Source organism: Marmota marmota, unplaced genomic scaffold (assembly GCF_001458135.2).
Source record: "Marmota marmota marmota unplaced genomic scaffold, marMar, whole genome shotgun sequence".
Lineage (NCBI taxonomy): Eukaryota > Metazoa > Chordata > Mammalia > Rodentia > Sciuridae > Marmota > Marmota marmota.
Genome location: NW_026000229.1, coordinates 28,482,798 through 28,503,104, shown reverse-complemented (window position 1 = coordinate 28,503,104; position 20,307 = coordinate 28,482,798). Strand labels below are relative to the sequence as shown.

The window sequence follows — 20,307 nt, the reverse complement described above, 5'->3', positions numbered from 1 at the left end:
AAGATAGCACCTCATATCATTGGGGAAGGATGGAGTTAAGAAGTGATATTGAGCTGGGCTCCATGGCGCATTCCTTGTGATCCCAGCTGCTTAGGAGGCTGAGACTGGAGGATCTTGAGTTCAAAGCCAGCCTCAGCAAAAAGTGAGGCACTAAGCAATTCAGTGAGACCCTGTCTCTAAATAAAATACAAAATAGGGCTGGAGATGTGGCTTAGTGGTTGAGGGCCCCTGAGTTCAATCTCTGGTGCCTAAAAATAAAAGAAGTGATATTGAGACTAAAGGCAAGCCCTCTGGGAAAAGCAAAAGTTAGAAAAGCATGGTTCTGTTCCCACAGTGTGCAACACAACAAGCCCTAAGTGGATCAAAGATACACATTTTAAAAAAATGAAACTAAAATTACTGAAAGAAAATATGAACAAGTTCATTTTTAATCTTGAATTGCAAAGGTCTTCATTCAAACTGTAATTCAAAAGCCAGACACAAACAATAAAGAAATAAATTTTAAAAACACATGAAATCCCAACAAAACTTTTACATGGCAAACAACAACATAAATACCTCAAAGGCAAAAGTAAATGACAAGCAAGCAATAGTATTTGGAGAACATAACGTAGCTACATAATCTTCCTAATATGTAGCTCTCCTAAAAGTTGATGCCAAAAAAACCCCAAGAATTTAATATGAAAATCAGCAGCAGAAATATGAATCCAGTATGAAAATGGAATACGTATTTCCCAGGAAAAGAAATATAACTATCTTGTAAACACATGGAAATATATTTTTAATTTAAAAATACAAATCACAACTACCCTGAAGTATAATCTTTACTTGTCACAATGACAAAACTACCAAGGTTTTACAGTAGGCTCTATTGAGGAAGCTGAAGGGAGATAGACATACTCTTACACTGATGTTTGGAATACAGAATGGTACAACCCAAACGGAAAGCAATTTGGTAAAATCTAGAAAAATTACAGATGTATTTATCCTTCGACCCAGCAATCTCACCCATGAGAATTTATCCTGCACAATTGACTTTCTCACCTATGAATGACACATGTATGTTGTCATTCATTGCAGAATATCTGTGAAAGCAAAAGTCTGTAAATAACCATGGCCATCAATCTAGGAGTAGTTAAATAATCTGATCTATACACCCACTACTAGGTAGCTGTAAAACAAGAATGAGGAAATTTTCTATGTACCATTTAGCACAATCTCCAGGATATATTGTCAGTGAAGAAAGCAAAGCAGAGAAAAATGTATATTACATCATCTTGTATAAGCAAGAAGGAGAAAAATAAATGAACTAATAAAAGTGCTTACTTATGGAGAGTGGGAATGAGCCTTTCACTGTATAGCTTTTTGTATTGTTTTTGACTTTTGAACCATGTGACTGTGCTATTCTTCTTAATATGAGTAAAAAAAGGCTCATAAGCCCCAGTTACATGGCAGCTGCTACTAGGCATGATAGAGATTGTACCAACCTCAGGTTCTGTCTTTGTCTGTTTCTGTTGCTATAACAAAATACTGGATGCTAAGTGATTTATGAAGAATAAATTTTTATTGGGCTTATGGTTCTTCAGTCTGGGAGGTCCCAGAGCATGACACAAGCATCTGGTAAGGGTTCTACTGCTGCATGATAGCATAGCAGAGACACCACAGTGAAACAGAGCTAGCTTGTTAGCTCAGATCTCTCTTCCTCTTATTATAAAGCCACTAATGCCATCATGTGGACCCCACCCTCATGACCCCATCTAATCCTAACTATGTCCCAAAGGCCCCACCTCCAAATGCTGTTAACAATGTGAATTTTAGGATTGGGTTTCCAAAGTGCAGACCTTCAGAGGATGCATCCAAACTAGAGCAGGTTCAGATGATCTATCTAAAGAGGAAGTGCTCACTGAGGGTTGCTACACAAAAACCAGAGCCTAGTGTGCCTGATCATGGTATTTTTGTCAAGAGAAGTAAAAAAAAAGAACCTCTGACTTTTCATGTGATATCTCTCAACTTTCAAATATTGACAGCAATGCAAAAGAAAAAAATTTTTTAATTGGCTGACACTGAGTTGGTTGAACAACATTCACATTGTTAGAGGCCCTGTTGGGACGTGCAGTCATGAGTTTGTAGCAGTCTCATCTCATAATCATGAATTTTGAACAAAACTGGCTTTATTTAGCTTGACCACAACCATGTTATTTACCAGTCGGAATCTGAAAAGTAAGAGGTAACTATGTCACGGTTACTATTGCTATTACTGGTTGAGGTAGAAATGATACTTTTGTATTTGGTGTGGTTTGGGTTTGGTTTTGTTTCCTTTTCTGCTTTTAAAAGTCCATTCCATGGGGCTGGGGATATAGCTCAGTTGGTAGAGTGCTTGCCTCCCATGCACAAGGCCCTGGGTTCAATCCCCAGCACCACCAAAAAACTTTAGTGGAAATTTCCTGTCCCTGTGTTTTTTCAAAATCATGCAAGGAGGAGATTCTAGCTGGACTAAGTGTAACACATAATTGTTTCAAACAAAGGCTTTTCATGATGACTGTTATATAGTACACTCATGTGAATCTACAAATTCTGTTGTTCATGGGAGGTGGTGGGAATCACATTGCCTCTAGTAACAACTCCTGCTTGCTTGGGTGCTCTATATTCCTAAATTAGCTGTGCCAAGGTTTACCTCCCTTTCCCACCTCCTTGGACTATATACTTCCAAATGGTATGAAAGTTGAAGATTTAGACCAGGGATCAGAAAACTATGGTCTATAGACCAAATCCAGCTCAGGTCTTGTTTTTGTACAGTGCATGAAGAAAGAATGGTTTTACATTTCAAAAGCTGTGTGTGGGGGTGGGGGGGTCAAAAGAATAAAAATATTTCATTCCATATGAACAATACATGAAATTCAAATTTCAGTAACCATAAATAAAGTTTTATTGGGATATAATCACTGCTATTTGTTAACTTACTGTCTGTGGCTGCTCCTGCATAACAGCTTCAGAATTGAATAGTTCCAACAGTGACCAAGCGGCCCACAGAGCTTAAAACATTTTCTGTCTGATCCTTTAGAGAAAGTTATCTGACCTCCCACATAGACTGTGGAACAACAGCACTAGGGTTAATACTCTGGAGAGCCCAAGACTACTAAATCAGGGTTGTTCAGCTTTGGTTAAATCCGGGATATAAGACCTCCCCCAAGGAGACTGCATTCAGGATCCTGAATCTTCCTGGATGGAGGCTGTAAGGCTGAGCCACACTACTAGCTTCACAGTCAAGAGCAGTCAATTTGAGGGCAGCTTTTAACCACCCACTAATCTCAAATGCAGGCCTCTTTCAAATTCTGTTCTCTTTAATTGAAGAAGACAGCTTGTGTCCCTAAGTCCTGCAGTATGAAGAAGGCCCAGATTAGAAATTAGAAGCCTAATACAGAAGGACATTGAAGAAAGGGTATCCAAAGCTGTAAAACCACACAGAGAGCCTGGGACTTGGGTTTCCATGTCCTTCTTCAAAGCAGAATGTACCCATGGACTTGGGATGCCAGGACAGTATATTCTGAGCACATGACATTGTGCAGCTGATTGTATGTCAGATGCCATCTCTAGGTATCAATCAATGGTGGGGAAGAACTTAAAGCTATGTTTCTGCTAAGATTGTGCCCAGTGGTCTTGGTACAGTGAATGTGTCCATAAACTCTTGTCTCAGGGAATGATGTACATGGAGGAAGACAGGAGAGAGCTGGCCTTTTAGCTCCATCCTTCAGACACTTTATCGTACATGCTTCACATGTATACAAACAAAACATTTCCTGTAGATAACGTTAGTCATCCATATTCATCCACAGATTCAACCAACCACAGATGGAAAATGTTTTTTAAAAATTGTATCTGTGGGGCTGGGATTGTGGCTCAATGGTAGAGCGCTTGACTCACATGCTTGAGGCCCTGGGTTCAATTCTCAGCACCACATACAAATAAATAAATTTAAAAAAAAAAAGATATTGTGTCCCTCTACAACTAAAAAAAAATATTTAAAAAAAAATGCATCTGTGGGCTGGGGTTGTGGCTCAGTGGTAGAGTGCTTGCCTAGCACATGTGAGGCCCTGGGTTCAATCCTCAGCACCACATAAAAAAAATAAAGTTACCTCATTTAAAAAAAAATTTTTATTTACATCTGTGCTCAACATGTATAGACTATTTTCTTGTCATTATTTCTAAATAATACAACACTATTTAGATAGCATTCATATTATTTTAGGTATTACAAGAAATGATTTCAAGTATACAGAAAAAGGTGCTTAGTCTGTATACAAATGCTATGCCATTTTACATAATGAACATGAGCGTCTCTAGATTTGGGTATGGGGGATGGGTTGTGAAACCAATCCTTGTCAGATACTGAGGGATGACTACATATGATTATCATGATTCTCTATGTGCATATGTAAGAAACAAGTGGGTCAAGACAGCATCTGGAACCATGGGAACACGGTGGGTCATGTTGATGGCATGAAACCATCTGGACCTGCTCCCAGATCCCAGCCCTATCAAAAAGACCCTGGTCTCAGTTATACATGGTAGCCACACCTATAAACCCAGTGACTAGGTAGGCTGAGGCAGGAGGATCACAAGTTCATGGCCAGCCTCAACAACTTGGCAAAACCCTGTTTCAAAATAAAAAAATAAAATGAGCTGGGGCTATAGCTCAAAAGCAAAGCACCTGGGGTTTAATTCCCAGGACCAAAAAAAAAAAAAAACTCTAGTCTTTTGCCAGCCAAGGTAGCAGAGGTGAAGGCAGAAGGAACAAGCCTGCAGAGCCCTTGTGGCCTGAGCAGGATGGGGCCTCTGGAGCCCACTGAATTATCTGCTCTCATCTTCATGCTCACTGACTCCCTGGCTCTTACTCTACCTTCACTGCCACCAGGCAGAGGAGAAACTGGATTTTTGTTGTGGAACCCAAAGCCACATGATCCCTAGAAAGTGCCTCTCTGCTCTAGGGAAACAGCAGACCCCCACAGACCCCATCATTGAGAGGTGCTGCATACTAAACCATAGACTGAGGGATCCTTGGGTGAAGGGCCCTTTCTGAAGGAGTAGCAGAACCTTCTCGATCACAGGTGCTCCCGACACCCTTGTCTCAGGATCTCTCTGTGGCAGGCCCAACCTCCCCTCCACCTGGCTCTGCTGTACCTTCAGCCTTTGTGTGGCTGCCCTAAAGTAGAACAACCTGGCATCCATTCTTCATTATTAAGTTCCCAGTTAGATTCTCTCCCTGGTCCTTGTCTGAAGTCTGAGGTGGTGAGCACCGTGGACCAGGAATCAGACGGATTCACCTCCTGGTCCCACAGGTTGATGGCTGGGTGGCCTTTGGCCGTCTTTTAACTTCTCCAACCTTCTATTTCCTCATCAGTAAGACCTCATAGGGTTGTTAGGAGGTTTAAAACATGTAGTATAGTAGAGGTCAGGTTCTCACTAAGTGTTGGTTGCTATTTTTAAAATGAGGCACTATCTGGGGTGATTAGGTTTCAACATGTGAGTTTCAAGGCCACAAAAAACATTCAGCCCATGGCAATCACTATTATTTGTCGGTCCTTCTTGCCCCATGCTCTCGCCTCTTGTATCTGTGTTTTCTGTTTCCAGTTCCTTTGGAGTGCCTGGTCGTCTGTTGTCTCTGCTCTTATCAGCTGCTGCCTTGGGATAATATCTTAGCTCATGGAGGATTGGTATTACATCAACTAAATCATCTCATCAATGACAGTGAGACAGAGTGACTCTTGAGATTGTAGCAGGGCTTCTTCAGTGGTTCAGGATTTCCAGCTCCCCACCGCCCTGTCCACCGCTGTTGATGAGGGGTGGCACCACTGAAAAGGAGTGATCTTCCCCCGCTTCCTGACTAGCTTAGCTGTTGTTAAATTCTGTTAACTTCCACTGATTCCTGTTGGTGGCGTTCCTGAAAAAAAAAAAATTGTTTTTGTATGTAAGCTTTCATTTGGAAAAATTGAGAAAATGGAAGTGAAAAGCAAAGCAAAACAACTTCCAAGAAAGTAAAACAATTTACTTCTTAGGGGGGGTCTGTGTTCTCCAGTTCTCCCTATATGGGAACTATCAGAACAATACTCAATTTGATTTAAAAAAAAAAAACAAAAAAAACTTATGTGATTAAAAAAAAAAAAAAGACATTCATTTTTTTCTCTCTCTACATTCCTCAAACTCCCCGCCACCCCACCACCACCAAAGAAATCCTTGGCCAAATCTAGTTGACATTCAAGCTTAATTTGCATTCATTTTATCTACAGACTAAAGGTCATGTTATATGAAACAAGCTGAAGCTTTTAGGTTGTGATTCAGCTATAAAAGGAGCATTTTTTCAGCCCATCAGTTGCTTTTATGTAGATCTTTGAGTTTTAACAGCTCTATGTTTTAAATAGATATAATTTGCTTCAAGTTAACTAAAGTTCAACACTGAATTTTCTTTACTGAAAGGTAGAGTTAAAGTAACAATGCCAACTAAAGATCATTCAAAATGCAATTTGTGGAGTTTGTTCTTAATGCAGTAATAGAGTAACCCCTTCATCTGCCACTCAGAAAAAGTATCCTGTGCTTGACAAAGTGCTGGGGACCTTGAGGGCTCTGCCTGGGATAGATATAAAAACTGTGAAGTTCTAGAAATGAATTATGGATAACTGTACCCTAGCTAAAATATTGAGCTGGTGACCACAAAATAATTCTCCATTATTTTTTCATTTGAGCAAGTGAGTGAGCAGAATCTGGAATCCTTTTCAGTAAACAGCAGAAAATGGGGCTAGGGGCATGACTCAGTGATACAGCACATGCTTAGCATTTGTGAGGCCCTGGGTTTGATCCCCAGCACCACAAAACCAAAAAACAAAGAGAAAATGCCATCTCTCCCCAAAAGCAGTCCTTGAAGACGTTGGTATCAAATTTTCTGAACAAGAAGACCTTTGGGGAAAAATCCTTTACAGTGTATTATGTGATGTGTCAAGAAGAGAGGAAATCAATCCTCTCTCAGGTGATGGAGGCCGGTTTCAAGAGACTACCCTTGAATGAGCAATGTTGAGATTAAGCAAGGAGGGTGAATCATTCCCAGTGCAGTCAAAACTTGAGAGGTCTAGGGACTGGGATAAAAATGGAGCAAGTCAGGGGGAGAATGTCTTCTTAAACTAGAACTAAATTCAGAATGAACTGGTGAGCCACTGTTGACCCTGTGTAACCGATGTGATTCTGCAATCTGTATTTGGGGTAAAATTGGGAGTTCATAACCAACTTGAATCTAATGTATGAAATATGATATGTCAAGAGCTTTGTAATGTTTTGAACAACCAATAAAAAAAAAAGAGGAAAGTTGTAAAGAATGTGGTTTTATAGGAGGACAGACCTGGTGGTCTGGAAAGACTGCAGTGGGGAAGCCTGAAGGCAAGAAGAAAGTTAGGAAGTTATTTCATTAATGCAGGCAAGAAATGATTCCTGTCTGGCTAAGGTGGAGGCATTGGGAATGGAGACAGCACAGCACGACTATATCCTGGAAGTAAAAAGAGAGAAGAATGAATTGACCTTGGTAACTCATTGGACTTAAGGAAAAGGGCCACATGGGCCAGATCTGTTCAAAACAGAGAGGGATAGCAGTGTCATGGACAGAGACGAGGAAACATGGAAATGGATTGGAAGTTAGGGTGCTGACTGTGTTTAGGGACTGAATATGACATGAAAAGAAAGAAAAGAGGGAAGAAAACCAAGAAAGAGTATTCAAGGAAGGGAAAGCAGCTTACTCCCAAGGAGAACTCTGTCTTCTCCATGAGAGAAGTCTTTACAATCTAAAAAGGGGAAGGCAGCTGGGCACGGTGGCCACGCCCATAATCTCAGCTACTCAGGAGACTGAGGCAGGAGGATCAAGTTGCCATCCTGGGCAACTTAGCAAAAAAAAATTTTTTTTCCATTTTTTTAAATTTGTTTTAATTAGTTACACATGACAGTACAATGATCTTGACATATCATACATTTGAATCAGATGGGATCTAATTTCTCATTTTTCTGAGTGTACAGGTTACAGAATCACATTGGTCATGTAGTCACGTGCATACCCACAGCAATAATAATGTCTATTTTATTCTGCTGTCCTTCCATTCCCCCCTTCCCCTCCCCTCCCCTCCCATCACTTCTCTCTGCCCAATCTAATGTGCCCCACTTTTCTTTCGTTTTTTCCCCTCACATTGTCATACCTGTATTCTGTATAACAAAGGGGGTCTCCTTCCCTCTTCCATGCAATTCCCATTCTCCCTCCTTTTCCCTCCCATCTCTCTTCCCTATGCAAAAAAAAAAAATTTTTAAAGGGCTGGGGATGTAGCTCAGTGGTAGTGCACCCCTGGGTTCTATCCCCAGTGTGGAATCTCAGGCAACTGGGGCAACACAGAGACCTCTAGAAAAAATCCTGTTTTCCAGATAGTTTTTCTGATGGTTCATGGGTCTAAAAAAAATGTATTTTGGATATTAGATTTAGAAAGGTTAATTACACTGAGCATAATTTGAAAATATTTTTATCCTTTATATCCAACATGAACTTACACACTCATTCTTTCATTGACTGAATCTGCATGCTTGTTAGACCAAAGGTCCCTGACAGCCCCTGTTCTGACACTAACACATCAACAACTGTTTTGTGGGTGAGCATCTCACTACATCCCGGAGGACCTCATCCACATGTTTTCTGGAGTAGCCACTTGTAGATGTTCCTATGCTTGGGGAGAGGAGCTGAGTAGGTTGATAAAACATCTTCACAAATGTTTTTGCTGTGCACAAAGAAAGCTACAGAGCAGGGTTTGGGGATAATGGTTTCCTTCTCTGTCCATTCCTCTCAACATCAAACAAGTTGCTTAAATATGGTTTATGCACACTTTTCTGACTATTGGGTGAGGATAAGAATGCTTGGATAAAAATCAGAAATTATCTGAAGATGCTTGTTGAAAGGGACAATGTGAGCACAAAACACTGTTATCAGTGGTGAGTGAAACAGTGTTCCAGGGCCCTCTTGCTTCAGAAGCTCCTTTAGAGGCCTGGGAGATACAAGTGATTCTCAGCTCATTTCAAAACACTCATCTCTTCCTACCCTAACTTCTGCACTTATATGTTTATATCGTAAACTGAAACTTTGTGCATGTATTTGTGTCTGTATTTCTTTGTCTCTAATTTTACCATCAGTCACCTTGTCTCTTTAAATATTTCTCGCAGTTCTTCACTGTGCCTCTAGTAAGGTATTTGATAAATACCTCCTGACAGAGTTATCTACAACTCAACAAGGAAAAAAAAAACTCTGGTATATGGTTTCTTGCCATTTTAAAAGTTTTGGAGGTGGATCCTGGAGCATTTTCAAAATTGTTTCCTAGGAATTCATGCTACCCACCACATAGGAGATGACATAGGTTTTGGTAAAACTGACTTAGAGATCTGTGAAAGATTCATTCATTCATCCCACATGTCATCACTGAGCTCCTCTTGTGTCCCAGGCACTATTGTGGATGCACAAAAAACAATATGAACAAAACATACAAATCTCTGATCTCTTGGAGTTTATGTTCTGGGGGAGATAAAGAACAGACAGAAAAACAAAGTAAGTTAGTAGATTATTTACAATATTAGAAGGTGATAAGCACTGCGGACAACTGTAAAGCAGGGGAGGGAATGAGAGAGAAGGATAGGAAGATGTAATTCTAAGCAGTGTGGCTGGGGAAGGGCCACACTGAGCAGGTAACAGTTGAGCAAAGACTTGAGGGAGTCAGCCGTGTCCATTTCTGGGGAAGGGTCATTTGGGCAGAAGAAACAGTAAGTGCAAAGGCCCAAGGTGGAAAGTGTCTAGAGAGCTCAGGGAACAGCAAGGAGACTGGAGTGGAGTGAGTGAAAAAGAGAGTAGTAGGGAAAAAGGTCAGAAAGATGATTGAGGGAAGGAAGAACAGGGACCAGTTCATGAACAAGGGCTTCGAAGGCTATTGTTAGAACACTGGCTATTATGAGAAGTCTTTGGAGGACGTGGGGAAGACCAGTGACAAAGAATGACTCTGAACATCATGTACAACCAGACGAATGGGAAGTTAGACTCATTTATGTAGGATGTGTCGGAATGCATTCTACTGTCATGTCTAACTAACAGAACAAATTTCAAAAAGAAAGAAGAATGACTCTGATTTCTCTGTAATGAGAATTTCTCTGTGTGTGGGCAGGTTGGGGAGAAGTAGGGCAGGTTTGACAGCTATCAGTCATTTAGGTGAAAGACGCTGGTAGCTTAGACCAGGTGGTAGCAGTAGAGAAGATAAAGTAGACAGCTTGTCTAGAAATGCCTGAGGCTTGAGCTGACAGTTTAAATGTGGGATGTGTATGTGGGCGGGGTTGGGTGGGTGTGGTGGTGGGTATTAGTGGCTGGACAATAAAAGAATTACCATTAATTGAGATGGCAAAAACACAGATGGAATAACTTTGGGGAGAAGATCAAGAGTTCAGTTTTGGAACATTGATATTTTCTTTAGAAGTCCAAGTGAGGATGTCAAAGAGTTAGCTTCATACTTTGTCTGGGAGTGGGTCTCTCAGGAAACCGTGGAGAAGCTGAACATCCTCTCTTTGGTTAGCTGGACACAGAGAGGCTAACAAGAGTCCGCCTTATCCTCATTAAACCTAGACAGCTTGGAAAAAATAAAAGCTTTTTAAGCAACCAAATTAAATCAACTAACTCTATTGTGAGTCTTTTGTACCCAGAAATTTTGTTTTACTTCGAAAAGCATAGGGCCTGGCTCATCAAGTGTTTGGTTATGAATAAATACTTTTAAATCAGTCATAAATGTCTTGAAGACACCAGGCGCAATGATGCACACCTATAATCCCAGTGGCTTGGGAGGCTGAGGCAGGAGGATCACCAGTTCAAATCCAGCCTCAGCAATTTAGTGAGCCCTAAGCAACTTAGTAAGACCCTGTCTTAAAATGAAAAATAAAAAGGGCTGGGAATGTAGCTCAGTGGTTAAGCACCCTGGGGTTCCATCCCCATACCAAGGAAAAAAAATTCTTGAAAAAAGGTTTAAACAAATTATGCTGTGTACATATATGAATATATCACAGTGAATTTCACCTTTATGTATACCTATGAAGGATTATTTAAAAACAATAAATTAATAGAAGGAAGACCAATGGAGTAGAGGAAGGGGAACAGGAGGAAAGAGGAAGAGAGAAAGAGGAGGTATTGGGGACTGAAATGGAGCAAATGACATCCCATGCATGTATGATTATGTATCAAATGAAACCCACTATTATATAGAACTATAATGCACTAATAAAAACATTTTTTAAACAAATCTTTTATTATCCTAGTAAAATGTAAGTACATGTAGCAAACATTCAGTTCCTAATATAGGCAGTGTGGGTGTGAACTGTGGGTGATAAGGAAGAACAAGAAAGGGGCACTCCTGGAATGTATGGGCTACTGGGAGGGAAGAGGCCAATTCTCAAACACTTGGGACTCAAAGCAATGGATAATAGGACCCAAAGCAATGGATAATAGGACCCAAAGAGAGGCATGAAGAGGGTGCAGCGGGCAATTGGGGAAGGTTTCCAGAAGGAGGCAGCATTGAGCCTGGTCTTGAAGGATGGGAGGGGGAGGGGATGGGACAGCAGGTGGTTTTTCTCATCTTGAGGGTGACACAGGTAAAGATGTGCAAATATCAGAAAACTCTTTATTCTGGCTTGTCTAAAGAAAAAGAAAAGGGTTGATCTCCACTTATTCCTTCTCCCATGCTTTTCCTTTGTGTAAATAATGAGTTTCTGATCTATATCATTTTTATTTCTCTGAAGAACTTCTTTGTATTCATTTTTGAAAATAATTTTGAGTATAGACTTCTGGGCTGAAAATGGTTTTCTTAGGGCTGGTGTTGAAGCTCAATGGTAGAGCACTTGCCTAGCATGTATGAGGCCCTGGCTTGGATCCCTGACACTGAAAACAAAAAAGTTTTGTATCTTTCAGGTCACTTAACTGATGTTACTCCACTGTCCACTGTCTTCTCATTTGTGTTGTTTCTTTTTTCCTTTTTCTTTTTTTTTTTTTGTACTGGGGATTGAACCCAGAGGTGCTTTACCACTGAGCCACATCCCCAGCCCTTTTTACTTTGAGGTAGGGTCTCACTAATTTGCTCAGGGACTTACTAAATTGCTAAGGCTGGCCTCAAATTTGTAATCTTCCTGCCTTAGCCTCCTGAGTCACTGTCACCACACACAGCTCAGCATTTTTTTTATTTTTCCTTTAATTTTTATTATTGGTTGTTCAAAACATTACATAGTTCTTGATATATCATATTTCACACTTTGATTCAAGTGGGTTATGAACTCCCATTTTTACCCCGTATACAGATTGCAGCATCACATCAGTTACACATCCACTGATTTACATATTGCTATACTAGTGTCTGTTGTATTCTGCTGCCTTTCCTATCCTCTACTATCCCCCATCCCCTCCCCTCCCATCTTCTCTCTCTACCCCATCTACTGTAATTCATTTCTCCCCCTTGTTTTTTTCCCCCTTTCCCCTCACTTCCTCTTGTATGTAATTTTGTATAACCATGAGGGTCTCCTTCCATTTCCATGCAATTTCCCTTCTCTTTCCTTTTCCCTCCCACCTCTCACCCCTGTTTAATGTTAATCTTCTTCTCATGCTCTTCCTCCCAATTCTGTTCTTAGTTACTCTCCTTATATCAAAGAAGACATTTGGCATTTGTTTTTTAGGGATTGGCTAGCTTCACTTAGCATAATCTGCTCTAATGCCATCCATTTCCCTGTAAATTCTATGATTTTGTCATTTTTTAATGCAGAGTAATACTCCATTGTGTATAAATGCCACATTTTTTTTATCCATTCGTCTATTGAAGGGCATCTAGGTTGGTTCCACAGTCTTGCTATTGTGAATTGTGCTGCTATGAACATCGATGTAGCAGTGTCCCTGTAGCATGCTCTTTTTAGGTCTTTAGGGAATAGACCAAGAAGGGGAATAGCTGGGTCAAATGGTGGCTCCATTCCCAGCTTTCCAAGAAATCTCCATACTGCTTTCCAAATTGGCTGCACCAATTTGCAGTCCCACCAGCAATGTACAAGTGTACCCTTTTCCCCACATCCTCGCCAGCACTTGTTGTTGTTTGACTTCATAATGGCTGCCAATCTTACTGGAGTGAGATGGTATCTTAGGGTGGTTTTGATTTGCATTTCTCTGACAGCTAGAGATGGTGAGCATTTTTTCATGTACTTGTTGATTGACTGTATGTCCTCCTCTGAGAAGTGTCTGTTCAGGTCCTTGGCCCATTTGTTGATTGGGTTGTTTGTTCTCTTATTGTCTAATTTTTTGAGTTCTTTGTATACTCTGGATATTAGGGCTCTATCTGAAGTGTGAGGAGTAAAGATTTGTTCCCAGGGTGTAGGCTCCCTATTTACCTCTCTTATTGTTTCTTTTGCTGAGAAAAAACTTTTTAGTTTGAGTAAGTCCCATTTGTTGATTCTAGTTATTAACTTTTGTGCTATGGGTGTCCTATTGAGGAATTTGGAGCCCGACCCCACAGTATGTAGATCGTAGCCAACTTTTTCTTCTATCAGACGGCGTGTCTCTGATTTGATATCAAGCTCCTTGATCCATTTTGAATTAACTTTTGTGCATGGCGAGAGAAAGGGATTCAGTTTCATTTTGTTGCATATGGATTTCCAGTTTTCCCAGCACCATTTGTTGAAGATGCTATCCTTCCTCCATTGCATGCTTTTAGCCCCTTTATCAAATATAAGATAGTTGTAGTTTTGTGGATTGGTTTCTGTGTCCTCTATTCTGTACCATTGGTCCACCCGCCTGTTTTGGTACCAGTACCATGCTGTTTTTGTTACTATTGCTCTGTAGTATAGTTTGAAGTCTGGTATCGCTATACCGCCTGATTCACACTTCCTGCTTAGCATTGTTTTTGCTATTCTGGGTCTTTTATTTTTCCATATGAATTTCATGATTGCTTTCTCTATTTCTACAAGAAATGCCGTTGGGATTTTGATTGGCATTGCATTAAACCTATAGAGAACTTTTGGTAATATCGCCATTTTGATGATGTTAGTTCTGCCTATCCATGAACAGGGTATATTTTTCCATCTTCTAAGATCTTCTTCTATTTCTCTCTTTAGGGTTCTGTAGTTTTCATTGTATAAGTCTTTCACCTCTTTTGTTAGGTTGATTCCCAAGTATTTTATTTTTTTTGAAGATATTGTGAATGGAGTGGTTGTCCTCATTTCCATTTCAGAGGATTTGTCGCTGATATACAGGAATGCCTTTGATTTATGCGTGTTGATTTTATATCCTGCCACTTTGCTGAATTCATTTATTAGCTCTAATAGTTTCTTTGTAGAGCCTTTTGGGTCTGCTAGGTATAGAATCATATCATCTGCAAATAGTGATAATTTAAGTTCTTCTTTTCCTATTTTGATGCCTTTAATTTCTTTCGTCTGTCTAATTGCTCTGGCCAGTGTTTCGAGAACTATGTTGAACAGAAGTGGAGAGAGAGGGCATCCCTGTCTTGTTCCAGATTTTAGAGGGAATGCCTTCAGTTTTTCTCCATTCAGAATGATGCTAGCCTGAGGCTTAGCATAGATTGCTTTTACAATATTGAGGTATGTTCCTGTTATCCCTAGTTTTTCTAGAGTTTTGAACATAAAGGGATGCTGTACTTTGTCGAATGCTTTTTCCGCATCTATCGAGATGATCATATGGTTCTTATTTTTAAGTCTATTGATGTGGTGAATAACATTTATTGATTTCCGTATATTGAACCAGCCTTGCATCCCAGGGATGAATCCTACTTGATCATGGTGCACAATTTTTTTGATATGTTTTTGTATCCGATTCGCCAGAATTTTATTGAGGATTTTTGCATCTAGGTTCATTAGAGATATTGGTCTGTAGTTTTCTTTCTTTGAAGTGTCTTTGTCTGGTTTAGGTATCAGGGTGATGTTGGCCTCGTAGAATGAATTTGGAAGTTCTCCCTCTTTTTCTATTTCCTGAAGTAGCTTGAAAAGTATTGGTATTAGTTCCTCTTTAAAGGTTTTGTAAAACTCTGCTGTATACCCATCCGGTCCTGGGCTTTTCTTAGTTGGTAGTCTTTTGATGGTTTCTTCTATTTCCTCAATTGATATTGGTCTGTTTAGGTTGTCTATATCCTCCTGACTCAATCTGGGCAGATCATATGACTTAAGAAATTTATCTATGCCTTCACTATCTTCTAATTTATTGGAGTATAAGGATTCAAAATAGTTTTTGATTATCTTCTGTATTTCTGAAGTGTCTGTTGTGATATTGCCTTTTTCATCCCGTATGCTAGTAATTTGAGTTCTCTCTCTTCTTCTCTTCGCTAGCATGGCTAAGGGTCTGTCGATTTTGTTTATTTTTTCAAAGAACCAACTTTTAGTTTTGTCAATTTTTTCAATTGTTTCTTTTGTTTCGATTTCATTAATTTCAGCTCTGATTTTAATTATTTCTTGCCTTCTACTTCTTTTGCTGTTGTTTTGCTCTTCTTTTTCAAGGATTTTGAGATGAAGTATGAGATCATTTATTTGTTGGTTTTTTCTTTTTTTAAGGAATGAACTCCAAGCAATGAATTTTCCTCTTAGAACTGCTTTCAATGTGTCCCATAGATTCCGATATGTTGTGTCTGTGTTTTCATTTATCTCTAAGAATTTTTTAATTTCCTCCTTGATGTCTTCTATAACCCATTGATCATTCAGTAACCTATTGTTCATTCTCCAAGTGATGTATGCTTTTTCCTTCCTTCTTTTATCGTTGATTTTCAGTTTCATTCCATTATGATCAGATAAGATGCATGGTATTATCTCTACTCCTTTATATTGTCTAAGAGTTGCCCTGTGACATAATATATGATCTATTTTTGAGAAGGATCCATGTGCTGCTGAGAAAAAAGTGTAACTGCTTGATGTTGGGTGGTATACTCTATATATGTCAATTAGGTCTAGGTTATTAATAGTGTTATTGAGTTCTATAGTTTCCTTATTCAACTTTTGTTTGGAAGATCTGTCCAGTGGCGAGAGAGGTGTGTTGAAGTCTCCCATGATTATGGTATGGTGGTCTATTAGACTCTTGAACTTGAGAAGAGTTTGTTTGACGAACATAGCTGCACCATTGTTTGGGGCATAAATATTTATGATTGTTATGTCTTGTTGGTGTATGGTTCCCTTAAGCAGTATGTAGTGTCCCTCTTTATCCCTTTTGATTAACTTTGGCTTGAAATCTATTTTATTTGATATGAGTATGGACACTCCTGCTTGTTTCCGAAGTCCATATGAGTGATATGATTTTTCCCAACCTTTCACCTTCAGCCTATGTATGTCTTTTCCTATCAAATGCGTCTCCTGTAGGCAGCATATTGTTGGGTCTTGTTTTGTGATCCATTCTACTAGCCTGTGTCTCTTAATTGGTGAGTTTAAGCCATTAACATTTAGGGTTATTATTGAGATATGGGTTGTTCTTCCAGCCATATTTGTTTATTTCTGTTACTAAACATGGTTTGTTTTCCTCTTTGATTATTTTCCCCCCCTTTACTGTCCTACCTCCCACTGTTGGTTTTCATTGTTATTTTCCATTTCCTCTTCCTGTAATGTTTTGCCGAGGATGTTTTGAAGAGATGGTTTTCTAGCTGCAAATTCTTTTAACTTTTGTTTATCGTGGAAGGTTTTAATTTCATCTTCCATCCTGAAGCTTAATTTCGCTGGATACACAATTCTTGGTTGGAACCCATTTTCTTTCAGTGTTTGAAATATGTTATTCCAGGATCTTCTAGCTTTCAGAGTCTGTGTTGAAAGATCAGCTGTTATCCTGATTGGCTTACCCCTAAATGTAATCTGCTTCCTTTCTCTTGTAGCTTTTAAAATTCTCTCCTTATTCTGTATGTTGGGCATCTTCATTATAATGTGTCTAGGTGTGGATCTCTTATGATTTTGCACATTCGGCGTCCTGTAGGCTTCTAGGATTTGGGATTCTGTCTCATTCTTCAAGTCTGGGAAGTTTTCTCGTATTATTTCATTGAATAGATTGCTCATTCCTTTGGTTTGGACCTCTATACCTTCCTGTATCCCAATGACTCTTAAGTTTGGTCTCTTTATGTTATCCCATATTTCTTGGATGTTCTGCTCATGGTTTCTTAACAGTCTTGCTGAGCTGTCTATGTTCTTTTCAAGTTGAAATACTTTGTCTTCATTGTCTGATGTTCTATCTTCTAAGTGTTCTACTCTGCTGGTAGTATTCTCAATTGAGTTTTTAAGTTGGTTTATTGCTTCCTGCATTTCTAGGATTTCTGTTTGTTTGTTTTTTATAACCTCTATCTCCCTGTATAGTTGATCTTTTGCTTCTTGGATTTGTTTATGTAATTCATTGTCGAAGTGATCTTTCATTGTCTGATTTTGCTGTCTAATGTCTTCCTTGAGACTCCAGATCATCTGAAGCATGTATACCCTGAATTCTTTATCTGACATTCCATCTGCTGCAGATATTACCTCTTCTAACGTTGAGTTGACCTGCATTGCTTGTGGTCCTTTCTTTCCTTGTCTTTTCATACTGTTCGCGTTTCTTTCTGCTTGGTGAAACTGTTGTGTTTTTGAATTTTCCCCCTATATATTTATATTGCTCTTGTATAGTTGCAAAGTCTCCCTCGCAGGCACGGGCGGCGGCTCTGCCCCTCCTCCAATTGGGGCAATGTGCCTGCCACGCCGGCAGGCCGCTGGGCCTGTTCTGCCTGTCGGTAGCAGGTCCGCCTACCTTGCAGGCGCGGGGGGCGGCTGTGCCCCTCCGCGGGTTGCTGGGCCTATTCTGCCGGTGGGTCCACAGCTCAGCATTTTCATCATTTCTGATGACAAGTCTATTGTTCATCTTGGCTTTCTTTGTCTCTGTATGAAATTTGTCATTTTTTTCCTCTGGCTCCTTTTAAGATTTTCTCTTCCCACATGATTTTAGCAATTTTATTTTGATATGCCTTGGTGTTCTTTTCTTCATGCTTCCTGTGTTTGAGGTTTGTTGAGCTTATTAGATTTAGGGATTTGTAGTTTACATTAAATTTTGGAAATGTTTCTGCCGTGGTCATTGAAAATGTTTTTCCTGCCCTCCCCGCCTGCCCAGGACTCTGATTACACATATATTGAGCCACTTTAAGTTTCCCCACAGCTTAATGATGCTTCATTTTGTTTGTTTGTGGTGCTGGGGAACCTTCTGCATGCTAGGCCAGCGCTCTACCTCTGGGCCACACATCCCAGCCCTCATCTTTAAAAGCTTCTCCACGGGTTTCATTTTGGATAGTTTCTATTGCTATATCTACCGGTTCAATAATTTTTCTTTTGCAATATCTAATTTGCCCTTAATGTCAACCAGAGTACTTTTCATCTCAGAATTTGCAGTTTTCATTCCTAGAAGTATGAGTTGGGTGTTTCTTATACTTTTAGTTTTTAATCTAACATATTCCATCTTTTCTCTAGCTTTTTTCGAATGTGTGGGATGCAGTTAAAGCCACTATTTTATTGTCTTTCTTTTCTAATTCCTTTATCTGAATCATTTCTGGGTTGGTTTCAGTTGGCTGATTCTCCACTCTTCCTTCCCATTTTTGGTTGTCTTTCTGTTTCTTTTTAGGCACAGTAATTTTTTTTTTTTTTTGAACACCAGACATTGTGAGTTTTACCTTTTGGGGATGCTAAAGCTTTGTGAAGCAACTTTCAATTCCAAGACAGTTTGGCCGATCATCGCAGACACTACACATTGTAGCCTTGTGCCCAAAAGGTCCTACTGTTGACTGAACAGTCAAAAATATCAAAGGATATTCAAAAACCGTCGAAGACAAGTATAATTTGAATCTAGTAAGTCAATGAATGACATCATAATATTGGAGAATCAGGGGCCTCAAACTAAGCCAGATTGGGTGGGAGAAGGGATTGGAGTCTTGGTAGCCTGAAATTGAAATGAGAAAGACCTGACTCCTGATGGACTGGATCCCTCACCCCTTGAAAGGGGCTGCCAGTGTTTGATCGTAGTGACAATGAATATTTTTTGATATGTTGATTAGTGATTTGAACTTTTTTTATTGTATGACTGTTCGTTCATGTTCTTTGCTTATTTTAATTGGGGTTTTAATCTTTTTTTTGTTTTTGTTTTTTTTACTAATTTACAAGTGTTCTTCACAAAGGAACATTATTCACTTTTCTTGTCCTATATATTTTGTAATATTTCCCCCCTAATAACAATTATACCATGTGCTAGGTGCTATGCTAAGAGCTTTAGGTATGTATTTCAAGAAGGTCATTATCTTATCCTACAGACAATTCTGTGAGGAAGTTGTTGCTGCTGTTGTTATTTCCCGTTTTGCAGACAGAAGCTTAGATATGTTAGGCACTCTAAGCCGCTATGTGACCCACTTAGAAAAGGAAGTGGAATTCAGACAGAATGTGTCTGATTCCAAAACCCATGTTCTTTACACCTTTTGGTCTAGGACATTTTCTTCCTTTTAATTTTGTTTATAGGTCTTTTAATGGGATGGTAGTTGAAATTTTTTCATTTCCACATAGTCAGATCAATAAAGTTGTTCATTGATGCGTTTTGCTTTTGTTTTTATGTTTAGAATGTTTCTTCCTTCCTCTAGATCTCAAGATCAGACAAATCTTCATCTATATTTTCTCATATTACATATACTTTAATTCAGAAGTTATTCTATTACATTTACATATATCTAAAATATACAGAGGTAAAAAAGATCCTGTCTCCTTTAAGAAAAAATTGACCAAAATAGTTCAAACATTGCAGAACTACCAAATAAGCAACCCACTACAAAATGATTTTGTTTTTGTTTGGTTTGGTTTGGTACCAAGGGTGCTTAACCTCTGAGCCACATCCCCAAGATTTTTTATTTTTTTTTTTTATTTTGAGACAGTGTCTTGCTAAGTTGCTTGTGGCCTTGCTAAGTTTCTGAGGCTGACCTCAAACTTGTGATCCTCCTGCCTCACACTCCTAAGCCACTGGGATTACAGGTGTGCACCACCACACCCGGCCAAAATGACTTCTTGAAAACAAAGTATGGGCACATGTTTAAGATTAGTAACTTGATTTATAGCTGCTTTTTTTTTTTTCCTTTTAATTCCGGAGAAGAACTGTTTCAGGATCAGATACTGTATTTAATCAGATATAACACTGTGTTTCTGACCTGAATGAGGAAAGATTAAGCAGGGATACTGGAAGAATATAGCCTGAAGCTTTCTTCCCCCCCCCCCCCA

General features: G+C 39.4%; 1 protein-coding gene and 1 non-coding gene across 3 annotated transcripts in view; both read left to right on the top strand.

Annotated features, from left to right (window-relative positions):
• The window catches only part of Gldn (gliomedin), a 66,815-nt gene that overhangs the window by 5,166 nt on the left and 41,342 nt on the right, over window positions 1-20,307 (top strand). The window lies entirely within an intron of this gene.
• On the top strand, window positions 2,351-2,423 carry Trnag-ccc. Its single transcript has one exon. It is a non-coding gene; the product is annotated as a tRNA-Gly (tRNA).